The sequence below is a fragment of the Serinus canaria genome, chromosome W (assembly GCF_022539315.1).
Source record: "Serinus canaria isolate serCan28SL12 chromosome W, serCan2020, whole genome shotgun sequence".
Taxonomy (NCBI): Eukaryota; Metazoa; Chordata; class Aves; order Passeriformes; family Fringillidae; genus Serinus; species Serinus canaria.
In genome coordinates, this window is record NC_066342.1 from 9,202,851 (window position 1) to 9,214,605 (window position 11,755).

Genomic DNA, 11,755 nt, shown 5'->3' on the forward strand with positions numbered 1-11,755 from the left:
CCACACAGGGGAAGCAGTCCAGAAAGGAATTTGGACTGTTTAGCTAAATTAACTAATGAGAAGGGGGGGGAAAAAGCAAGAGCAAGCAAAGCAGAAGCGAAGCAGAAGCAAGAGCAAAGGCAAAAAGTAGCACAAAAAGCAGAAAAGCAACACTAAGTACGGGTGCTATCTGTATGTCCCGCCGAGTGGCTGATAAGAGGCCCAAAACAAAACTTTCACTCTGCCAGTCTTAAAGGCACAGAATATAATATCCAGCATAAATTACACACACGAATGGGGATAACAGTCACCCTAGGACATTCCCCTACATGTTTTGATGGGATTAATGTGTACTGCATGCCAGTGTTAACTAAGGTCTTTTATTTTTGTGGTTTTGATGTGCCAGGCCAACGAATTCACAGTCCAAAAACCACAATTTTCCCTAGCCTTTCCCTGGTTAGAGGCAGGGTTCCTCTAAGCCTGGTTATCTTTTTTTCCCTGGACATATGTCTGGGAGGTTCTTTCAAGGGGATTGGATATATTATTATTATTATCATACATGGTAGTTCGGTTACGGGCCACTGGAGTTGTTTCCTTTTTGGTGGAATTTCCTCTCTGAATCTTGTTGTCTTCCAATTCAAGTACCTGTTGTGCCAAAGTAGCAGTAGTTTTTCCATCTTATTTATTTATTTTTTTTCTACAATCACTCAGGAAGAACTACAGCTTAGATTATGGGGTGTGTCTTTTCTCTCTGTCTGGGGAACATTTACATTTGGTACCAGAACTTCTGATCTGTGTTGCTGAGATTTGGAGAAAGTCTTCTTTCATCTCCTCCCTGAGTTTCTTGTGATTCTCTTTTATTTTATCTTCTAATTTCTGTAAACATGTTTTTATAGTTGTAATTTGTTGTGGTGTAAAGCTAGGTTCTTCCCCTCAGCTGTGACTACTTCCTCCTTGCCTGTCTCCTGCCCAGTTCCGGATTACTGTATTAAGATCTACATTTCAAGAAGGGCATCATGAGATTGGCAGAAGTTCAAAAGATGCCCTTCAGGCCTGCGGTCATTGGCCTGTCCAGATGTCATTGTTCCCTGAGACCCTCCCCCTCCCACCTGGTTGGTAGCTCACCTGTCCTCCCCCCCCCCCCACCTTCCTGTGAGCTTAAAAGGCGTTGCGGCCATGCGGTTGGGGTCTGTTCGGAGCAGTACTGAGATTTGGAACTGTAATACCTTGGAATAAACTCTGGATTTAACTCTCCGGCAGAACACACTCTCTTCCTCTTCACTATCGCCTGGACTTTTCTACTAGAGGTAAACTGAGTTCTGCTTTGCATGGGCCTATCTCGAGTGCTTAATAGTAACTGCTTGCGAGCCGAAGGTGTCTCTGAGGAGAAATATCCCCAGTAGCCACTTGTAGCTCAAGAGAAAGCAACAGTAATTTTTGTATGTGTTGGGCTATGCACAGCATCTGTATATGCTCGGAGCTTCTTTGTTATGTTAAGTATGATCTCCTCACTGTTATCTCGCTTCATTATTGCTAAAGCAGAAGCGTATTCTTGTGGCTCAAGCTGTACAAGTTTTTGTTACATCATGGGTGTACATGGTACTAAGTCTGGATTTACAATGTTTAGGTTATCTGAGAAGACAATTTCTGCTACTTTTATTTCTCTTAAACATTGAATCCCTTGTTCTATGGTCTTCCATTGGGTTTGCTGTAAAAAGAGATCATCTGCACACAGATATTTTTGTGATACACTTCCCAGAACCTGTGCCCAGAGATTGTGAGGGTTAGCCCCTCTCATCATTCCTTGATTGATAACTGGATCATGTGACAGCGATCCCAAATGGCTCGCTTCAGTATTGTCCAGAATTGTAGTCTCTCCTGTAGTATTCTAAAGATGGACTAACCAACTAACTATAGATTTTTCAGGTCATCAAGTGTAATCTTTTCTTAGACCACAAAGGTCCTTCAGGGAAAAAGACTCAAGAACGATCTCTGATTTTGTTCTTGGTTTTGAGGGTCCTTCCCCCGGATCATCATCATCCACTGGTTGATCAGTTTTAAATGTGTGTTTTCTGCCTGCTGTGGTAGGAGCAACAGCTATTGGTTGAGGTTCACTGTCTGGTTTAGGTTCGCTGTTTGGTTTAGTTGCAGCCTGAGTGACTGGGGTAGCTGTTGATTTACTTTTCTGCTCTCCTGCCTCTATCTGTTGTCCTACAGTATCTTGTAGCATGCAATAAGCATAGGCCGAGGTCCAGCTTATTGTAATGATCTTTTTTTCCTTGGAGTCATCATGGTACTTGACTTTCAGGTATTTCCCTACCTCAGTTGGGTTCTGAGTTTGTTCACGTGGAAAATTCTAGGTTACAGGGTTAGAAAATTCCTTCAGGGTTTGGTCTATATTCTCCCATTCTCCACACTACTCAGGATTTTTCACACCTGGGTCTACTTCTGGGTCAGGGCTCTCATCAGGTCCTCTGGACATCTCAGTCCTAATTCTAGACAAACTGCAGACCATATAAAGGAAGTTTACTGAATTAAATACTAGGATAGTGGTATCTTTAATATTCAGGGGAAATTGAATATTCTTAAAAAATGATGCAACAGATTCAAAGGAGAAGAAGGAAAGGAAAGGTTGAAAAACCTTATCTCCTGCTCCTCTTCTAACAAACTGGGTGTAATTACTAATGAACTCCTAAAACATGTTACTGGAACTAGGACACAGGGTAGGACGAAGAAACTATAAACCATATTTATCTTGAATAGATTCTAGTACCTTTGTAAGCTCCCTATAAATTATTATCACTGAGCCTAGCACAATAGTTCTTCTAATCCATGCCCCTCTACTGTAAAAACTATGTGTTAGGGACAATACTGGAGCTATTTCTGGATAAGAAAATAATCTTAGGGACCAGAAAGGTATTAAAACCTTAAAAAAGTCTAGAGACCAGAACTAAATGAAGGCCTTCACTCCAAGAGACATTATGGATTCAAGTAACACAGTTACTGACTGCTTTATCCCAATAGAGAGTAAGTACAACTAAAATGTAATCAGTACAGGTTTTTTCCACTTTCTTGAGCCCCACATTGGGCGCCAAAAATTATATTTGTCCTGGTTTAAGGTAATTTTGGGAGAAAAACCTCTAAAGGGGTTTCCTCTAGCAAAATAAATTCAAGTGACTTCTTCCTGAACTGGCTTGGGAAAAAGATTTCCTTGGAGAAAAGTGGAAAAATTGTTTAACAGGCAAAGCAATCACCAGCACAAAAAAAAAAAAAAAAGAATAATATTAAACAATAAAACCTCCATCCACTCCAAAGGAGATGATAAAAATCCCCTTCATGGGCTGTAGCTCGGCTCACCCAGTCTCTTATCAGTCCCTCCAGTGCTGGAAATGCCATGGCCCAGGCCCAGCCCGGGGGGCTACAGGTGCAAGCTGCCAGTGCTTTTCGGGGTGTTCAGTCTAGAGCAGGTTTAAACAGGTCTAAAGAAAAAGAAAAACCATGGTCCAGAGAACTTCTCTGCTTCAGCTAGCTAAAAACTAACTAAAAGCAAAGGAGAGCTCTGTCCTGCTGTATGCCTGTCCGCAGACAACACAGTCCAGGAGCAGGATGCAGGGGAGCAAGTGTAGTTTCTGATAACAAACTCTGCGCTTCTCTCCCTCCTTCGCTCTCGGAACAAGTCTTAAAGGGGCAAAACTTATTATCCAGCATAAACAGAACAGACTATTGGGGATACAAGCATCATATAGCCAACCCAGGACACATGTATCTTAGGAATAGAGGATCTGTAAAATTCAAAGCTGTTTTAGATAAATGGTCTAGATAATTCAACTTTGCCTAAATGCAGTTTCTACCATATTCTATTGATTTTCTGAGGCTACAGTATATTTGGGCATATATTTCTGGGCCTCTTTAAACCATTTAATCTGAAAAAAAATCCAGCTAGAATTAGAAGGTGTGGTTTTACAGTAAGCATGCCACTGAAATTATTAGAAAAAAACATTTTTGTCTGACATGTCTTCTAGAGCTGATCTCTTTCCTTGTTTGTCAGAGGGATGGCTCCTGAGACCCAAAAACTTCTATCAGAGATAGATTAAACTTTCAGGTAAATGTTATTATACTGTGCTGAAGGACAGCTAGCTCTGCAAAAGTACAGGGCACTAATAATGAACCTCCAACACATAAAAGCAGCATGCAGAAGATGAAAGCAGAGACAGGCTACAAAGGAGGAACTAAGAAACATTGCCCAGGCATATAGGGATGGTATCAGGAAAGTTAAAGCTCAGCTGGAGTTGAGACTTGCAAGGAATGTCAAGAGCAACAGGAGAGCTTTGTTAGAAAAATTGTATTCCCTAAAAATTTATCAGTCTTTACAGTATGAAATTATATTAGCTTTTAAAGAGATATATATTTTGCATTGTATAAACATTGTTAAGTCAGCATAACTAAACGGCCCCAGCTCACTGTAAAAAGGACAGCCACCATATTGAAGATAAGAACCTTTTGTTTCTCAAAATCTTAAAACCATCCACAAAGAAGAAAGCATATCCTGGACTACTGAGATAATGCCAGCATCCTAGCCCCTCCAAACACCTCTGTGGAACCCTCAAATTATCTGGCATCGTAGACAAGTAACTGTAGCAAGACCAACTCCAGGGATGCCTAGATCAAGAAATCAGCAGATGGATGGTGATGACATAAAATACTTTTGTGTGTGTGTGTGTTAAGTAATGATTGCCAAATCATGTTGTATCTGGATGTTTGAAAGGTATAAGAATTGTGTAAAACCACATTTGGGGTGCCCAGATTTGAATGGGACACCTCATACACATGAATAAAGAATTTACTCTTACAATTCTATACTTTGTGTCCTAGCCTCTCTTCTCAGTTGACATGGGACAGTTATGAAATTTTTGTGACTGTTATAGATAACAAATATAGTTACTGGCTTTTGCATTTATGTATTAACTTTTGTTTTGCAAGGTATTGATCACAAGAATCCTGACATAGTACAATTTGTAATTACTTTTAACTGCTTTTGATATAGTATAATCTGTCAGTTTATGTATGCACCATATGGCTTTTATAAATAGTAGTATAATATATATTATCTTAGACCCTAGCATAATAGAGACTGTGGGATATTAAAATGCTTTTTCATGTAACTAACTCAGAAAATGGTGTAAAATAATTAGGTGATTTCGCACATTCAGGGACTATCTTATGTGAAAGACAAGATAACATAAACAGAAACCAGAGCACCAAAAAACCAAGAATTTATTGACCTTCATTATCAGGGAGTGAAAATACAATGGGATGGAACCACAAAAAAAAAAAAAAAAAAAAAAAATTAGTTTAATCTACAAGATGGCATGAAGACAAGTCAAAGGTTTGTGAAAAATGTGTATTATATGATTGGCTTTTCGCAAATATTAAAATGAATATTATATGTGTTATGTTAGAAAGTTATGCTGTATTAATTTTCTTAAGTAGTGTGTTAAATATAGTTTTAGGTTATAACATAATGTTAAAATAGAAACTATGCTATATAAGATACTTTTTTACTAGCTCAAGAAAGAGATGAGATGTGACGGTGGTCACAGGGGTCCCAGGATGAGGGAAGAGATGAGACTGTTGACTCCATGTTTCAGAAGACTTGATTTATTATTTTATTATATATATTATATTGAAACTATACTAAAAGAATATAAGAAAGGATTTCATCAGAAGGCTAGCTAAGAATAGAAGAAGAATCATAACAAAGGCTTGTGTCAGACCGAGACAGTCCGGATAGCTGGACCGTGATTGGCCATTAATTAGAAACAACCAGATGAGACCAATCACAGATCTACCTGTTGCATTCCACAGCAGCAGATAATCATTGTTTACATTTTGTTCCTGAGGCACCTCAGCTTCTCAGGAGAAAAAATCCTAAGGAAAGGATTTTTCAGAAAATATCATGGCTACAATGAGATAATCAAGAAATTCTTCTCACAGAGATAACAGCAACAAGACCCAAAAATCCCAAAGAGAAAGAATTATTACCTCCTTATTGTGAAGAACTAGTCTCCTTGCAGACTCCATGGAGTCTGACCATGATTTACAAGATTAAGGGGGGGAAGTTGACAATAACCAGATAAATCCCTAGTTTGAAAGGAATGTATGCATCATGTATGAGATATATGAATATGCAACAGGCTATTGCTTTTAAGGGTTAATCCTTTGTTAGCAAGCCATGCTTTTTTTTAGAAAGCATAAAAACGTTCATATTCTTTGCTTTTATTGTCCTTTATTGTCCAAATTCTTATTGTTCTAATTTGTATTACTATTTTTTATAACCATTTTATTACTATTAAACTTTTTAAATTTTAAAACAAGTGATTGGCGTTTTTCACAATTTGGTGCCCTGACTCGGATTTAACACCTCGCTGCCAGCACCCTAGGGGATTCCGAGGGGGGAAGGCACGCCCTGCCCAGTTTGGCAGCTGTACTCTGTTTCTCCTGGGTGGCCGACAGATGACAGATGCAGGTTCCAACTGGTGGACAAAAAGAGACAATAAAACAAAGAAAAGGGGAAAAGGCTCCCTAAAACTGTGGTAATTGGCCCCCTAAGACTAGTAGTGCACACGAAGAACCTGGAAAGAAAAAAAGGATTGGTAAGTACTTTTCAGGGGGGCAGGTACAGGGGGATGAATGTGTGTGTGAATGAGGTGGGCTGCTTATCACAGACCTGCTACCTGAGTGAGGAGTCTCCCATGCTGCGTTTTTGACTTTCTGCAAGAAAAACAGCCACTAAAGAGACAAAGTGAGAGGTGAAAGGAGTGAGAGAATCCCCCGGGGTAACTGGGACTGGGTCTCAGGGAGGGGTTGGACCCCTCAGAGGAAGGGAGCAGACGAGTTTCCTAGCCCAATCCACTAGGAAACAGGACAAAAGGGAGGGGCCCTTAAAAATTCTGCTTAGTTGAGGGATGAGAATGCTCAAGAGCATCCAGGATTAAACCTGCTGGGTTGAGGGATTATTATGCCCGAGAGCATCCAGGGTTGAGCAAAATTCTGCTGGATTGAGGATATGCCCAAGAGCATCCGGAGTTGGACAACACAGCTGGATTGAGGGATATCCAAGAGTACCGGGGCTGGTCAGTGACATCTGAAATTGTAACAGGTGGTTTGAAAGTAAAAAGTACCTTATTGTTGTCTTGCTGGGTGTGAGAGTGAGTCACACACAAAATCAGCCTCAACTTCCGGGGGAGGGGGTGGGAAGGGGGGGCTGTGGCAAACAGGCCATTGTTTCCCTGGTGGGTGGGGGCTGTGGCAAAAGGTATAGGTGACAAACCATTGTTACCCCAGGTGTGTGGAGGGGGCCATGGTTAAAGAGTGTGAGTGACATGCAAATCAACTTCACAGGTGAACTGGCACCAGAGGCAACCAGAGTCAAGGCCCTTCCTGGAGGCCCGGCAATACTGAAACCTGGAGGCCAACGCCAAGGCGAGGGGGGTGCCACAGGGACCCGCAATTCTCTGGAGACAGGGATACACTTTGTGTTCATGTAAATGATCAAATCGGCAGCCAAATTTATAAAAGAAATTTATAAATTTATTAGATCGACAACCAAAAATAGAATATTATAAAACTGCCACAGCCAAGACAGCGTCAACCCCGGACTTGGACACTGGGTGAACTTGGGTCGAACTGACGTAGTGTCAGAGTCTCCCCAGAGTTTCTCACCAACTGCTCCAGGTAGCCAGCTTATATACAGTTTATTCTGCCTGAAGCAGAAATGACCTAAGATTTCTGTAGGTTCCTACATATGTATAACGGGAACTATACAGATTCAGTCCTGTACAAAAGTCAGTCCATAGGTTTGGATGGCTGTCTGGGCTCCTCAAGATAGTCTTCTTTTCAGTTGTAGCCAGGACAGTCGCTGTTCCTGGATGTAATCTCTTCCAGGTGCTGTTCTGTGAATGTTCTGGACATTCCTGGGAAATGATCGATGATCGCCCAGGAAGGACTCATTCATTCGTTAATAGTCATGATTTTATCTGGGCGAGTCCAGGAAATCTTTTGAATAGAAAGGAAACCCCTGCTTCTGGCCATGGGAGTCAGAGGCATGGCTGGATCTTTATAATTTTTATACACTTACAAAGCATGAATTATCTCTATCATATACTACAGTGTCCTGAGGGTGTGAAAGAATGTGTGGAAGTGAATGAGAAATAAAAGTGAGCGAAAGTAGACAAATGAAAGTATGTTTTAATGTAGATTGTTTAATTTATGCTTTGCTATATCTCCTTGGAGGGAGGTGTAATGTATTGAATTTTTGTGTGTGTGGTTGAAAGACACTGGTATTTAGGTTGCTAGAGAAAGTGAAAAACAGAGGCAGAAGAATAATAGATAAGATCTTGAAAAATAGGACAGAAAACCAGTAAGGTGGATACAGGAAAGAAAAAAGGGAGTAAAAAATTACCAACAGAGATACTCCAAGATAGCCCTTTGGGAGTTATGTTAGCTAACAGAGATACAAATCCTTGTAAAAGGAGAAAATACAGGGTATGTAGTAGTTGATAAGAAAAACATGCAAACTATTGAAAAAGGGAATGACCCCAGAAATAAAAAGAAATAATTTTGCAGATAAGGAAGCTAAAGATGCAGCAGAAAATGGGGCCGATAGAGCTATGTTTATATTAACTCCAAATGAGGAAAAATTAAAAATTCCAAAGTTTAGTGAAGCTGAGAAAAAATAATTAAGCAAGACAGGAGGAGAGCAAGATGAATCTGGGAAATGGAAACTTCCTGATGGAAGACAATTACTTAGTAAACCACTTACTAGGAAAATATTAGAAGACATGCATCAGAAAACCCACTGAGGTACCCAGGCTTTGTGTGATCATTTTTTTAAGGAACTATGGGTATTGGGATTTTTATATTAGCAAAAGAAGTCACTGAAAGATGTATAACTTGCCAAAAGATAAATAAAAAAAAAGGTGATGTGAAAAACAACATTATGAGGTTGTGAGTTAGCTCATCAACCATTTCAAAGTTTTCAAGTGGAATTTTAGATTTGTCAGTGATGTAAATGATCAGATTGGTAGCCAAATTTATAAAAAAAAATTATAAAAATTTATTAGATCGACACCAAAAATAGAATTGCAGAAAAGACCACCACAGCTAAGACAGTGTCAACCCTGGGAGTCGGCGCTGGGTGAACTCTGGGATCATCTGACAGAGTGTCAGCGTCTCCCGATTGCTGCTCGCATCTGGCATATATACCATTTATTCTGCCTGAGGCAGAAATGACAACAGACTACCCTATGTCCCTTCATATGTATAACTGGGACTATACAGATTCAAACATATACAAAAGTAAGTCCAGAAATCCAAATGGCTCGTCTGAGCTTTCCAGGGTAGCCTTCTTTCACATGTAACAGGGATGTCCTGATTTCGATGCAATCTGTCCAGGTGCAGGCCCTCCCGAGTGTTTGGCATTCCTAGGAAATTGGTGCTTATTGCCCAGGAAGGTCCCATTTACACATTAACAGACTCGAGTTAACAGACTCCATGCCATCTGAAGGATGTCCGGGAAATACTTGCATAGACTTTGCTCCTGGCCAGAGCAGCAGACAACCTGATTTTATCTGGATGATGTCCGAGAACTGTTTGAATAAAAAAAGAAAGAACTCTGCCTTCGGCTTATTATGGTCAGAAGCAGATGTTGGATCTTTATAATATTTTATACACCTACATAGCATGAATTATCTATATTATATACTACAGTCAGGCTCTGAATTTACTTGTAAATTCATAAGAACTGTTTAATCCAGAAGAAAAAGAATATGCTGCATGCTGGGTGAGAGATCATAGGAGAATAAAATCTTTAAAATATCAAAAACCCCCGAGAAAAAGCAATAAAAGAAAAAAGGGTGAAAGAAAAGGGCTGAGAACAAGAGATTACCTCTGAGACAGAGTGGAAATTTTCCAGAGTAGAAACCTCTTTGAATTAAGTCTGTAGCTTGCAAACACAGCTGTTTGGTCTTCCTGTTTTTGCAAAAAACCTATGCTCGAAGAAACTGCTTCAGTTGAAGGACAGAAATAAGAGGGGCCCCTTGAACTTTGAAACAGACGGAGAGGCTGCGGGAGACAGGACAGGGTGACCCAGGAGTTCTTTCTGTACTTTCTGATAAAAACCTAGCTGCAAGGGTAACTAGCTGGAAGTGTAACGCGAAATCAGTGGAAAAAATATGTATGAACCTAATGTGAAATTCCATGCATATGGATTAGTAAGGGAGATAAAAAAGGATCTGGAGTTCCCAGAGGTATGCATGTCTTTTAAGGGGAGTGATCCCCACATGCGTCCAGCACTGTAATAAACATACCGGCTTTACAACTTTTACAAAGTTGTGCAGTTTTTTTTCTTTCCGCAAATCACCTCCTCCATTCCTGCTTGTTCCCCCACCGTTCGCGGATGCACCACTCCCCCCCAGTCCCCGTCCCCGGCTCTGCACTACTCGATCCAGCCCCTGTGCCGGCTCCGGCCCCGCCAATGAGTTCGTCTGCCCCGGTCCAAGCCGGCCATGCCTCGTGGTCTGTGGTCACCGCGCCGACTTTACCGAGGGGGGGTCCCGTCTGTTCCGGCCGTCCCATCCCCGGCTGCCCTGCCCGTACCAGCTGCGCTGGGTGCCGCCGCTGCTGCCGGGGCCTCCCGCCTGCTTCGTCTCTGCCGGGAGCTGCCGGATCAACCGCCATTAGCCATGTGCGGGCTATCCATGCTCCGGCTCGGTCTCCACCGCAAGATCCCCCTCTGGCGGTTCTGGCAGTAGACCCCCCCCATACGCTTCGGAGGACCAAGCCTCGGTGCGGATCCCTCCCCTCAACCCCCCTCCTGCCCTGAGTTCCATTCCCTCGGTAACCACAGCTCTGGCTGTTCAGGGAAACTGTCTAGAGGAAGCACCTTATCAAAACAACTAGGAGCTCAGTTAAAAGACAGCCCTCTCCTGATTCTTTCTCAAAACACAGGAGAAAGGCTATAGAATGAAATAAACAGGGCAGGAGATATCTCTCCTTTTTGATGCCTTTATTACAAGTGATCAGCTCAAGGTTGGGAGGCCCGACGGATCCGCGGGTTCGCCGTCGCAGCTCCCTGGAGTGACTCGGAGGAGGAGGCAAATGCAGCTTTGTCTACTAGGGGGCAGAGCCGAGGGTCCGGCCTCACGAGAGCAGGCGGGGGTATACATCCCCAGGATCCCGATTTTGACTTGCCAGTCTCGGGTCTTGGCTCTAACTAACATTTTCTGAAGTCGTGGTGAGGGGCCATTAAGGTTTTCAGAGTCTCTGCTGGCTTCCCACCTCACCCCTGATGTCTAGAGACCACTTTGATCTCTGAATTTCATATTGGCTTGCTGGTTTAGGGGTTTATTAATTGCGTTTGGAATAGGGGCTTGCCCCATTGCATTTTGTCTCTAAACTTATCTGCATATCAACTCCTGGTCCCCTCCCCTCCACCATCTGGGGGGGGATGCCATCCTCCCACCTGGCCACAAGCAGGGTGATGCTGATACAATAGAGTGAATTCTCAACCATAGATGGCTAACAACCCAATACTTAACAGGTGATTACAAGCAGCTAACAAAAGCACTCCTCGCCAGAACTGGTTAAACTTGTAATTCTACTTTTGGAAAAAAAAAATGCCTAACCCTTTTCTTGTTCATAACATAGAAGATTAAAAAGACAAAGAGTTAGATGAAGTGATTGATCTATTTCCGCTAAGAGAGGTTCCAGTGGGAGG